We start from the raw sequence: 14137 nt of genomic DNA, 5'->3' as shown, positions 1-14137 counted from the left end.
GAACGGCAAGAACACAGACGTCAGAATGGGCTGTGTTTCTACTGTGGTGATTCCACTCATGCTATCTCCGATTGTCCTAAGCGCACTAAGCGGTTCGCTAGGTCTGCCACCATTGGTATGGTACAGTCAAAATTTCTTTTGTCCGTTACTTTGATCTGCTCTTTGTCATCTTATTCTGTCATGGCATTTGTGGATTCAGGCGCAGCCCTGAATTTGATGGACTTGGAGTATGCTAGGCGATGTGGGTTTTTCTTGGAGCCCTTGCAGTGTCCTATTCCATTGAGAGGAATTGATGCTACGCCTTTGGCCAAGAATAAGCCTCAGTACTGGACCCAGCTGACCATGTGCACGGCTCCTGCACATCAGGAGGATATTCGCTTTCTGGTGTTGCATAATCTGCATGATGTGGTCGTGTTGGGGTTGCCATGGCTACAAGTCCATAACCCAGTATTAGATTGGAAATCAATGTCTGTGTCCAGCTGGGGTTGTCAGGGGGTACATGGTGATGTCCCATTTCTGTCTATTTCGTCATCCACCCCTTCTGAGGTCCCAGAGTTCTTGTCTGATTACCGGGATGTATTTGATGAGCCAATTTGATGAGAGTCCAATGCCCTACCTCCGCATAGGGATTGTGATTGTGCTATCGATTTGATTCCTGGTAGTAAGTTTCCTAAAGGTCGACTGTTTAATTTATCTGTACCTGAGCACGCCGCTATGCGGAGTTACGTAAAGGAGTCCTTGGAGAAAGGTCATATTCGCCCGTCATCGTCGCCATTGGGAGCGGGGTTCTTTTTTGTGGCCAAGAAGGATGGTTCGCTGAGACCTTGTATAGATTACCGCCTTCTAAATAAAATCACGGTCAAATTTCAGTACCCCTTGCCGCTGCTATCTGATTTGTTTGCTCGGATCAAGGGGGCTAGTTGGTTCACCAAGATAGATCTTCGTGGTGCGTATAATCTTGTGCGTATTGAGCGGGACGATGAATGGAAAACTGCATTTAATACGCCCGAGGGCCATTTTGAGTACCTAGTTATGCCTTTCGGACTTGCCAATGCTCCATCGTTGTTTCAGTCCTTTATGCATGACATCTTCCGAGAGTACCTGAATAAATTTCTGATTACATACTTGGATGATATTTTGGTCTTCTCGGATGATTGGGAGTCTCATGTGAAGCAGGTCAGAATGGTGTTCCAGGTCCTGCGTGCTAATTCTTTGTTTGTGAAGGGATCAAAGTGTCTCTTTGGTGTTCAGAAGGTTTCATTTTTGGGGTTCATTTTTTCCCCTTCTACTATCGAGATGGACCCTGTTAAAGTCCAGGCCATCTATGATTGGACTCAGCCGACTTCTCTGAAGAGTCTGCAAAAGTTCCTGGGCTTTGCTAATTTTTATCGTCGCTTCATCTGTAATTTTTCTAGTATTGCTAAACCATTGACCGATTTGACCAAGAAGGGTGCTGATGTGGTCAATTGGTCTTCTGCTGCTGTGGAAGCTTTTCAAGAGTTAAAGCGTCGTTTTTCTTCTGCCCCTGTGTTGTGTCAACCAGATGTTTCGCTTCCGTTCCAGGTCGAGGTTGATGCTTCTGAAATTGGAGCGGGGGCTGTTTTGTCGCAGAGAAGTTCTGATTGCTCGGTGATGAAACCATGCGCCTTCTTTTCCAGGAAGTTTTCGCCTGCCGAGCGAAATTATGATGTTGGCAATCGAGAGTTGCTGGCCATGAAGTGGGCATTCGAGGAGTGGCGTCATTGGCTTGAAGGAGATAAGCATCGCGTGGTGGTCTTGACTGATCACAAGAACTTGACTTATCTCGAGTCTGCCAAACGGTTGAATCCTAGACAGGCTCGTTGGTCGCTGTTTTTCTCCCGTTTTGACTTTGTGGTTTCGTACCTTCCGGGCTCTAAAAATGTGAAGGCGGATGCCCTGTCTAGGAGTTTTGTGCCCGACTCTCCGGGTTTGTCTGAGCCGGCGGGTATTCTCAAAGAGGGAGTAATTTTGTCTGCCATCTCCCCTGATTTGCGGCGGGTGCTGCAAAAATTTCAGGCTAAGAAACCTGATCGTTGCCCAGCGGAGAAACTGTTTGTCCCTGATAGGTGGACGAATAAAGTTATCTCTGAGGTTCATTGTTCAGTGTTGGCTGGTCATCCTGGAATCTTTGGTACCAGAGATTTAGTGGCTAGATCCTTTTGGTGGCCATCTCTGTCGCGGGATGTGCGTTCTTTTGTGCAGTCCTGTGGGATTTGTGCTCGGGCTAAGCCCTGCTGTTCTCGTGCCAGTGGGTTGCTTTTGCCCTTGCCGGTCCCGAAGAGGCCTTGGACACATATCTCTATGGATTTTATTTCGGATCTCCCCGTCTCTCAAAAAATGTCGGTCATTTGGGTGGTTTGTGATCGCTTCTATAAGATGATCCATTTGGTACCCTTGTCTAAATTACCTTCCTCCTCTGATTTGGTGCCATTGTTCTTCCAGCATGTGGTTCGTTTACATGGCATTCCAGAGAACATCGTTTCTGACAGAGGTTCCCAGTTTGTTTCGAGGTTTTGGCGAGCTTTTTGTGCTAGGATGGGCATTGATTTGTCTTTTTCCTCGGCTTTCCATCCTCAGACTAATGGCCAGACCCAACGAACCAATCAAACCTTGGAAACATATCTGAGATGCTTTGTTTCTGCTGATCAGGATGATTGGGTGTCCTTCTTGCCTTTGCTGAGTTCGCCCTTAATAATCGGGCCAGCTCGGCTACCTTGGTTTCGCCGTTTTTCTGCAACTCTGGGTTCCATCCTCGTTTCTCTTCAGGGCAGGTTGCAGAGTCTTCGGACTGTCCTGGTGTGGATACGGTGGTGGACAGGTTACAGCAGATTTGGACTCATGTAGTGGACAATTTGACCTTGTCCCAGGAGAAGACGCTGTGTGGGTCCCCGACTTCGTGTTGGGGATTTGGTTTGGTTGTCATCTCGTCATATTCCTATGAAGGTTTCCTCTCCTAAGTTTAAGCCTCGTTTCATTGGTCCGTATAGGATTTCTGAGGTTCTTAATCCTGTGTCTTTTCGTTTGACCCTTCCAATTTCTTTTTCCATCCATAACGTATTCCATAGGTCATTGTTGCGGAGATACGTGGCACCTATGGTTCCATCTGTTGATCCTCCTGCCCCGGTTTTGGTGGAGGGGGAGTTGGAGTATATTGTGGAGAAGATTTTGGATTCTCGTGTTTCGAGACGGAAACTCCAGTATCTGGTTAAGTGGAAGGGTTATGGTCAGGAAGATAATTCCTGGGTCTTTGCCTCTGATGTCCATGCTGCCGATCTTGTTCGTGCCTTTCATATGGCTCATCCTGTTCAGCCTGGGGGCTCTGGTGAGGGTTCGGTGACCCCTCCTCAAGGGGGGGGGTACTGTTGTGAATTCTGTGGCAGAGCTCCCTCCTGTGGTCACAAGTGGTACTTCGGCTGATTCTGTCTATGAGCTTCCGTTGGTGGATGAGAGTGGTACTGCGGCTTCTGAGTTTCCTTCCTCAGGTGATGTGGTGAAGTCGTTAGGTGCTGCTCTATTTAACTCCACCTAGTGCTTTGCTCCTGGCCTCCAGTCAATGTTCTAGTGTTGATCTTGCTTCCTTCTGGATCGTTCCTGTGGCCTGTCTGCTCTTCATAAGCTAAGTTTTGCTTGTGTTATTTTTGTTTGCTATTTTTTCTGTCCAGCTTGCTTTATTGGTTTTTCTTGCTTGCTGGAAGCTCTGGGACGCAGAGGGAGCACCTCCGTACCGTTAGTCGGTGCGGAGGGTCTTTTTGCCCCTCTGCGTGGTTGTTTGTAGGGTTTTGTGTTGACCGCAAAGTTATCTTTCCTATCTTCGGTCTGTTCAGTAAGTTGGGCCTCACTTTGCTAAATCTATTTCATCTCTGCGTTTGTATTTTCATCTCTACTCACAGTCATTATATGTGGGGGGCTGCCTTTTCCTTTGAGGTATTTCTCTGAGGCAAGGTAGGCTTTTTTTTCTATCTTAGGCCTAGCTAGTTTCTCAGGCTGTGCCGAGTTGCATAGGGAGCGTTAGGCGCAATCCACGGCTGCCTCTAGTGTGGTTGGATAGGATTAGGGATTGCGGTCAGCAGAGCTCGTCCTATGTCTTTTGGTTGTTGTCAGGTCACTTTGTGTGCTCTGAACTTCAAGGTCCATTGTGGTTCTGAATTACCTAATCGTAACAGGGTGTATAAAGGGCTATTTTAAGACAAAGAGGATAAAGCTCCTTGCTAGTAATTGTGTAAAGGATTGATTTATGAAATCCCAGTTTCTACATTTCCCTTCATTGTTACAATGATGTCAATTGTGTTGGAGACGTCAATTTTTCAAGATGCATTGTAACGCTTTCCACAATTCTTGCAGCTTCGATTTCTTCCTCTGGACCCTGAGATTATGTCACAAATACTAGACCATCTGGATTTCCGGGCCTTTGGGTGCAGGACTAAAGATTAGCACTTAACTATTCACATAATATGTACCATATGACTAGTTTAATTGGCAAATTACTGGAACTTCTGGCAGCAAATAAGCATTTTGCATCTGGATTTCAATAATCTATTTGCAATAAATAAGCAATTTTCAATAGCAAGATGAACAAAGCACACATGATTTATCATAGAATCATAGGATGTTAAGAGTCAGATGGGGCCTCAAGGGTCATCGTGTCCAACCCACTGCTCAATGCAGCGCAGGATTTGGTTTACTCAGTTATCTGACTGCACATCACATGTTTGATGATGCAGAATTTCTGCACCATTTCTACATCTAATTAGTAAATTAGCTAACTTGCATTTTTAATTGCGTTTTGTGTGCATTTTCTTTACATAAGTTTTTATCATGTTTTTATAAGGCCGGGGTCAGACCTAACGTATAAAAATACGGTCCGTTTTTTACGGCCAAGATACGCAGAAAAGTTCCTGAACAGTGATCCGTATTCAATGCGAGGATGAGATTTTTTTTCAGGTAATGTGTTTTAAAAGATTTGCATCTTTGCAAATATAAAGCAGGTAAAAGAAGCTGTAAAGACTGAACATATGTGTATATGCAAGTCATTATTACAATACAACACAAATGATCACGAACGTTGGTTAATTTAGTGCTTTTTCAGGTGGTTTACGGTACATAACCACCTGTAAAAAACGTGTGCTAAACCTGGAGTCTTACAATCTATTTCTATGGGAAATCCACTTTGCTATTTTTTTTTTTAACTTACCGTATATACTCGAGTATATGCCAACCCGAGTATAAGCCGAGACCCCTAATTTTGCCACAAAAAACTGGGAAAACTTAATGACTCGAGTATAAGCCTAGGGTGGAAAATGCAGCAGCTACCGGTAAATGTCAAAAATAAAAATAGATACCAATAAAAGTAACATTAATTGAGACATCAGTAGGTTAAGTGTTTTTGAATATCCATATTGAATCAGGAGCCCCATATAATGCTCCATACAGTTTATGATGGGCCCCATAAGATGCTCCATATTAAAATATGCCCCATATAATGCTGCACAAATGTTGATTATGGCCCCATAAGATGCTCCATACAGACATTTGCGTTATATAATGCTCCACAAATGCTGATTATGGCCCATAAGATGCTCCATAGACTATTATGCCCCAAATGCTGATGCTGCGATTAAAAAAAAAAAAGACATGCTCACATCTCATCTCTCAGGCCCCCGGCACGTGCTATAGTCACCGTCACCTGTCCGCGTTCCACCGCCAAGCGCCGCTGTGTCTTCCACGTCCTCTGCACTGACTGTTCAGGCAGAGGGTGTCATCGCGCCCTCTGACCTGAGCATCACTGCAAAGGATGCAGAAGATGGAGCGGCGCCTGACGGTGGAACGGGGGACAGGTGAATATCGCGCACTGCCCCATCATACTCACCTACTCCTGGCATGGCCCCTGCACGCCCCTGTTTCTCCGGGCGCCGGCAGCTTCTTCCAGCATTGAGCGGTCACATGGTACCGCTCATTACAATAATGAATATGCAGCTCCACCCCAATGGGAGTGGAGTCGGGCCCATATTCATTACTGTAATGAGCGGTACCATGTGACCGCTCAATGCTGGAAGAAGCTGCCGGCGCCCGGAGAACCAGGGGCGTGCAGAGACCGTGCCAGGAGCAGGTGAGTATGATTAGACAGCTGCCGCTCCCCCTCCCCTGGGAATGACTCGAGTATAAGCCGAGAGGGGCTAAGGCCTCTTTCACATTTCCGTCGTTGGATGTGCGTCATAGTGCAGTGGAATGATGCATCGATGGACTTTGTGAAAATAGAGAGAGAGAGAATTTTTCCCTGCCTTGAAAATCCTTCTAGGCATGCTCAGAGGGAAAAAACGTGATACGTCGCTGGATTCCTGTGTGTGACCGTCAGCGACGGATCCTGCGCCCATAGGCTTCCATTATAGCTGACGACGGACAGCACAGGACCCGTCGCTGAGCGATTTTACAATGTGCAGAAAAAACGTTCCTCTGAACGTTTTCTCTCCACGACGGACCGCTATTTTCCGACTGATCCTGTGCACGACGGATGAAACGGATGGCCATCCATCACAATCCGTCGCTAATACAAGTCTATGGGAAAAAACAGGATCCTGCAGAAAATGTTTTTCAAAATTTGATGGATTTCGACGTAAGACAAAAGACGGAAGTGTGAAAGAGGCTTATACTCAAGTATATACAGTATATCTCCTTAAGTAGGTTTTGATCTTTTTGCTGAATTTGTGGAATTAAAGCTGAGTGAAAATTTCACGTTTTTGAGTTTTGAGCAGGATTTGGAGAATTTCTGCTCAGATTCTGTACCAAAGACTATTGCAAAAATGCAGAGTGAGCAATCCCTTATGAGAATTCTGAAGGAAACTTCCCCAAAGCAGGCACTGTATTATTATAAAGCTGTTAAAACTATTCAGGAAAAAAAAACTCTTCCAAAATAGTATCAAATGCATAAAAATAGCATAAATGTTGTGTTTTATTCAGCTGTTTTTTTATGAGCAGGATTTCTAAAGGTATCTGCTTAAAACTACAATTACCATCTTCTCTATTAGTTTCTTTTTTGCTGAATTTTCATTGCATTTTCTCACATATTTCATCCATTTTTGGTACAGATTTAAGAAATGTTTTTAAATGACAGAAAACAGAAAATATTTAATTCTGCGCTTAAAATCAACTGCATTTTTTATATGCAAATTTTTACATGCATTTACTTTCAGGCTCCCTATAGAAGCCTACAGAGGAAAATAAAAACAATTACAAATGCACAGTTCAACAGCATGTTTAGATGCCCAGTGTGGTACATGAGTTTTCATGAAATCACATGCACGGGTACATTTTCTGCACCAAAACCGCAGCAGAAAAAAGCGCTACATGTGAACACAACCTTAAGAAAAGAAAAACTCTTCAAAAACCTCTCAAAAAATGAGAGTTTTCTGGAAGCCTTGAAAACTTGTGATACTTGAACACTTGGAAAAAAAACTCAGTGTCAGCATAGCCTTAAAGGGGGTTTCCCACAAACAAAAGTTCATCAACAGATCATGGAATGATAATAACTTTTACAATTGAATGTGTTAAATAAAATGTTCCTGTGCCGAGATAATCTTATAAATGTGCCCCTGTTGTGTACTGTGTAATGGCCATGTCTGACCATACAGTAACATGGCCTGATTATACCACAACTTCTGGGCAAGGAGGAAGCAAAAGAGAGTATACAGACAGGACAGTATTGGTTTGTATCTAATTCTTTCTGTGAAATCATAGTAACATAGTTAGTGAGGCCGAAAAATGACATTTGTCCATCCAGTTCAGCCTATATTCCATCATAATAAATCCCCAGATCTACTTCCTTCTATGTTGGTGGAAAAACCTTCTCTCCTCCAGACACAAAGAATGCCCCCTTGTGCCTGTCACCTTCCTTGGTATAAACAGATCCTCAGCGAGATATTTGTATTGTCCCCTTATATACTTGTACATGGTTATTAGATCGCCCCTCAGTCGTCTTTTTTCTAGACTAAATAATCCTAATTTCGCTAATCTATCTGGGTATTGTAGTTCTCCCATCCCCTTTATTAATTTTGTTGCCCTCCTTTGTACTCTCTCTAGTTCCATTATATCCTTCCTGAGCACCGGTGCCCAAAACTGGACACAGTACTCCATGTGCGGTCTAACTAGGGATTTGTACAGAGGCAGTATAATGCTCTCATCATGCATCATTTCACTGCATGTTTTTAAAGAATATTTTCCTTCAAAGAAAGAATCAGCTGTGATCCCATGCTCTCCTGTCTGTATCCTCTGTTTTACTTCCTTCCCTGCCCAGGAGCTGTGGTATGATCAGACCATGTTCCTGCATGGTGAGACACAGCCATTATACAGTACACAGCAGGGACACATTTAGTGCAGTACAGACATTTTAATTAAACACATTCAATTGTGGAAATTATTATTATTCAAAGATCTATTGACTAAAATGAACTTTTATTCATGGGGGAAGATGCCCCTCATCTTTTAGAATACATCGGGGGCTTATCTACAGCATTCCGGAATGCTGTAGACAGGGCCGCCATCAGGGCATTACAGCCGTGACTGGCGTATGGGGCCCGGTGAGCAGAGGGGGCCCGCGTCGGGCCCCCTCTTATCTGCTCACCCGGCCCCCACTGGCAGCCGCAGGCTGAATCGGGCCCTTAGCGGCGGCCGGCGCTGCAGCTGTTTAACGCTATTGACGTGCGGGCCCGCGCCCGCACGTCAATAGTTAACAGCCGCCAGCCGCAGCGTGCAGGTCGCCGGCGTCTGACGTCATTGTTAGTCGCCGGCGAGTGCACGCTTCAGCTGCGTTGAGAGAGTAGGAGCGCGGCAGGTAAGCAGAACTTGTTTTTTTTTTTTTTTTATTGAGAGCGGCGATCCGGGGGAGGGGGGGGGGGCAGGGCAGTAAAGCTGGACACAGGGGGGCAGAAAGCTGGACACAGGGGGGCAGAAAGCTTGACACAGGGGGGCAGAAAGCTGCACACAGGGGCAGAAAGCTGGACACAGAGGGGGCAGAAAGCTGGACACGGGGGGCAGAAAGCTGGACACGGGGGGCAGAAAGCTGGAAATAGGGGGGGCATAAAGCTGGACACAGGGGGGGCAGGAAGCTGGACATGGGGGGCACAAAGCTGGACACAGGGGGGGGCAGAAATCTGGACACAGGGGGGGCAGAAATCTGGACACAGGGGGGGCAGAAAGCTGGACACAGGGGGGCAGAAAGCTGGACACAGGGAGGGCAGAAAGCTGGACACAGGGGGGGCAGAAAGCTAGACACGGGGGGGCAGAAAGCTGGACACAGGCAGAAAGCTGCACACAGGGGCAGAAAGCTGGACACAGGGGCAGAAAGCTGGACACAGGGGCAGAAAGCTGGACACAGAGGCAGAAAGCTGGACACAGGGGCAGAAAGCTGGACACGGGCAGAAAGCTGGACACGGGCAGAAAGCTGGACACGGGCAGAAAGCTGGACAAAGGGGCAGAAAGCTGGACACGGGCAGAAAGCTGGGCACAGGGGCAGAAAGCTGGGCACAGGGGCAGAAAGCTGGACACGGGCAGATTGCTGGACACAGGGGCAGATTGCTGGACACAGGGGGGACAGAAAGCTGGACACAGGGAGGGCAGAAAGCTGGACACGGGAGGGCAGAAAGCTGGACACGGGGGGCAGAAAGCTGCACACGGGCAGAAAGCTGCGCACAGGGGCAGAAAGCTGGAAACGGGCAGAACGCTGGACACGGGCAGAACGCTGCACACAGGGGCAGAATCTGCACACAGGGGCAGAAAGCTGCGCACAGGGGCAGAATCTGCACACGGGCAGAAAGCTGCGCACAGGGGCAGAAAGCTGCAAACAGGAGCAGAAAGCTGGACACAGGGGCAGAAAGCTGGACATGGGCAGAAAGCTGGACACAGGGGAAGAAAGCTGGACACGGGCAGAAAGCTGGACACGGGCAGAAAGCTGGACACAGGGGCAGAAAGCTGGACACAGGGGCAGAAAGCTGGACACGGGCAGAAAACTGGACACAGGGGCAGAAAGCTGGACACGGGCAGAAAGCTGGGCACAGGGGCAGATTGCTGGACACGGGCAGATTGCTGGACACGGGCAGATTGCTGGACACAGGGGCAGATTGCTGGACACAGGAGAGGGGTAGAAAGCTGGACACGGGGGGCAGAAAGCTGGATACAGGGAGGGCAGAAAGCTAGACACAAGGGGGGCAGAAAGCTGGACACAGGGGGGGCAGAAAGCTGGACACAGGGGGGCAGAAAGCTGGATACAGTGGGGGCAGAAAGCTGGACACGGGGGGCAGAAGCTGGACACAGGGGGGCAGAAAGCTGGACACGGGGGGCAGAAAGCTGGGGACACGGGCAGAACGCTGGACACGGGCAGAACGCTGGACACGGGCAGAACGCTGCACACAGGGGCAGAAAGCTGGACACGGGCAGAAAGCTGGACACAGGGGCAGAAAGCTGGACACGGGCAGAAAGCTGGACACAGGCAGAAAGCTGGACACAGGGGCAGAAAGCTGGACACGGGCAGAAAGCTGGACACAGGGGCAGAAAGCTGGACACGGGCAGAAAGCTGGACACAGGGTCAGAAAGCTGGACACGGGCAGAAAGCTGGGCACAGGGGCAAAAAGCTGGACAGGGGCAGATTGCTGGACACAGGGGCAGATTGCTGGACACGGGGGGCAGAAAGCTGGACACGGGGGGCAGAAAGCTGTACACAGGGAGGGCAGAAAGCTGGACACGGGGGGGGGGGCAGAAAGATGGACACAGGGGGGGCAGAAAGCTGGACACAGGGGGGGGCAGAAAGCTGGGCACAGGGGCAGAAAGCTGGGCACGGGGGGGGGCAGAAAGCTGGACACAGGGGGGCAGAAAGCTGGACACAGGGGGGCAGAAAGCTGGACACAGGGGGGGCAGAAAGCTGGACACGGGGCAGAAAGCTGCACACAGGGGCAGAAAGCTGCGCACATGGGGCAGAACGCTGGAAACGGGCAGAACGCTGGAAACGGGCAGAACGCTGGAAACGGGCAGAATGCTGGACACAGGCAGAAAGCTGCACACAGGGGCAGAAAGCTGCACACAGGGGCAGAAAGCTGGACACGGGCAGAAAGCTGCAAACAGGGGCAGAAAGCTGGACACGGGCAGAAAGCTGGACACAGGGGCAGAAAGCTGGACACGGGCCGAAAGCTGGACACGGGCAGAAAACTGGACACAGGGGCAGAAAGCTGGACACGGGCAGAAAGCTGGGCACAGGGGCAGAAAGCTGGGCACGGGGGGCAGAAAGCTGGACACAGGGGGGCAGAAAGCTGGACACAGGGGGGGCAGAAAGCTGGACACGGGGCAGAAAGCTGCACACAGGGGCAGAAAGCTGCGCACATGGGGCAGAAAGCTGCGCACATGGGGCAGAACGCTGGAAACGGGCAGAATGCTGGAAACGGGCAGAATGCTGGAAACGGGCAGAACGCTGGACACGGGCAGAAAACTGGACACAGGGGCAGAAAGCTGGACACGGGCAGAAAGCTGGGCACAGGGGCAGAAAGCTGGGCACGGGGGGCAGAAAGCTGGACACAGGGGGGCAGAAAGCTGGACACAGGGGGGGCAGAAAGCTGGACACGGGGCAGAAAGCTGCACACAGGGGCAGAAAGCTGCGCACATGGGGCAGAAAGCTGCGCACATGGGGCAGAAAGCTGGAAACGGGCAGAATGCTGGAAACGGGCAGAATGCTGGAAACGGGCAGAACGCTGGACACGGGCAGAATGCTGGACACAGGCAGAAAGCTGCACACGGGCAGAAAGCTGCACACAGGGGCAGAAAGCTGGACACGGGCAGAAAGCTGCAAACAGGGGCAGAAAGCTGGACACAGGGGCAGAAAGCTGGACACAGGGGCAGAAAGCTGGACATGGGCCGAAAGCTGGACACGGGCAGAAAACTGGACACAGGGGCAGAAAGCTGGACACGGGCAGAAAGCTGGGCACAGGGGCAGAAAGCTGGACACGGGCAGATTGCTGGACACAGGGGCAGATTGCTGGACACAGGGGCAGAAAGCTGGACACAGGCAGAAAGCTGGACACAGGGGCAGAAAGCTGGACATGGGCAGAAAGCTGGACACAGGGGCAGAAAGCTGGACACGGGCAGAAAGCTGGGCACAGGGGCAGAAAGCTGGACACGGGCAGATTGCTGGACACAGGGGCAGATTGCTGGACACAGGGGCAGATTGCTGGACACAGGGGAGCGGTAGAAAGCTGGACACGGGGGGGCAGAAAGCTGGACACAGGGAGGGCAGAAAGCTAGACACAAGGGGGGCAGAAAGCTGGACACAGGGGGCAGAAAGCTGGACACAGGAGGGCAGAAAGCTGGATACAGTGGGGGCAGAAAGCTGGACACGGGGGGCAGAAGCTGGATACGGGGCAGAAAGCTGGACACAGGGGGGGGCAGAAAGCTGGGCACAGGGGCAGAAAGCTGGGTACAGGGGCAGAAAGATGGGCACAGGGCCAGAAAGCTGGACACGGGCAGAACGCTGGACACGGGCAGAACGCTGGACACGGGCAGAACGCTGGACACGGGCAGAACGCTGCACACAGGGGCAGAAAGCTGGACACAGGGGCAGAAAGCTGGACACAGGGGCAGAAAGCTGGACACAGGGGCAGAAAGCTGGACACAGGCAGAAAGCTGGACACAGGGGCAGAAAGCTGGACACAGGGGCAGAAAGCTGGACAGGGGCAAAAATCTGGACACAGGGGCAGAAAGCTGGGCACAGGGGCAGAAAGCTGGGCACAGGGCAGAAAGCTGGACACGGGCAGAAAGCTGGACACGAGTAGAAAGCTGGACACAGGGGCAGAAAGCTGGACACAGGGGCAGAAAGCTGGAAACAGGGGCAGAAAGCTGGACACGGGCAGAACGCTGTACACAGGGGCAGAAAGCTGCACACAGGGGCAGAAAGCTGGGCACAGGGGCAGAAAGCTGGGCACAAAGCTGGGCACAGGGGCAGAAAGCTGGGCACAGGGGCAGAAAGCTGGGCACAGGGGCAGAAAGCTGGGCACAGGGGCAGATTGCTGGAAACAGGGGCAGATTGCTGGACACATGGGCAGATTGCTGGACACAGGGGCAGATTGCTGGACACAGGGGCAGAATGGAGGAACGGGGCATGATTGGAGACACAGGGGGCAGGATGACAGACATGGCGGCATGACTGGAGACACTGGGGCATGACTGGAGACAGATGGGGCAGAATTGAGACACAGAGGGCATGATTGGAGACGGGGCAGAATGGTGATACGGGCATGATTGGAGACACTGGAGGCAGGATTGGAGACAGATGGGGCAGGATCATGGGGCAGGATGGATACAGATGGGGCAGGATGGGGAGATCATATGGGGCAGGATGGATACTCATTAGGGCAGGATGGGAGAACATATGGCTGACACCAGGAATGAGACACACGGGGGCTAGGATGGCGAATATTATTACCATAGGGGCTAATTAAGGGATATTATTACTGAAGTGATATATTTATTTTATTTTTTGAGTATACTGTTCTAAATTGGGGGGCGGTCCTGTTACTGTGTAGAGTGATACTATGTCGCCTTCTTCATGTGGTGTAATGTAGAAGTTGGGAAAATTAAGTAATGTGTTCTGCAAGTGGAACTCGAGATAACCGTGTTATTTCCTGCAGAGACGAGTCCTGGCTGGATGAAGTGATGGCGGTCTGTGCTGGATGAAAGATGAAGGACTTCACCTAGAGACGTCTCTGGTGAGACAGTGTGTTACCTATACACTGACACTATACACTGTATGCTATATACAGAGGTCCTGTGTATAATGTCACCAGTGATCACTGGATTACCTATACACTATTTACAGAGCTCCTGTGTATAATGTCACTGGTGATCACTGTATTACCTGTACACAGACACTGCATACTAAGTACAGATCTCCTGTGTATAATGGCACTGATGGTGATCGTATTGTGTTTTTTTTTATTATTGATCAGTATTGTAGTATTCAGTCACTATGTGGTGGTAATATGTGGTCTGGTCATGATGTTGTGGTATTTGTTCCTTGTATTTGATATTATTCGATCACTGTGGTGGTAATATGTCATCTGGTCATGGTGTGGCGGTATTCGTGCCT

Source organism: Ranitomeya imitator, chromosome 3 (genome assembly GCF_032444005.1).
Source record: "Ranitomeya imitator isolate aRanImi1 chromosome 3, aRanImi1.pri, whole genome shotgun sequence".
Classification (NCBI taxonomy): Eukaryota; Metazoa; Chordata; class Amphibia; order Anura; family Dendrobatidae; genus Ranitomeya; species Ranitomeya imitator.
The sequence above is the reverse complement of the archived record's forward strand: the minus strand, read 5'-3'. Positions refer to the sequence as shown.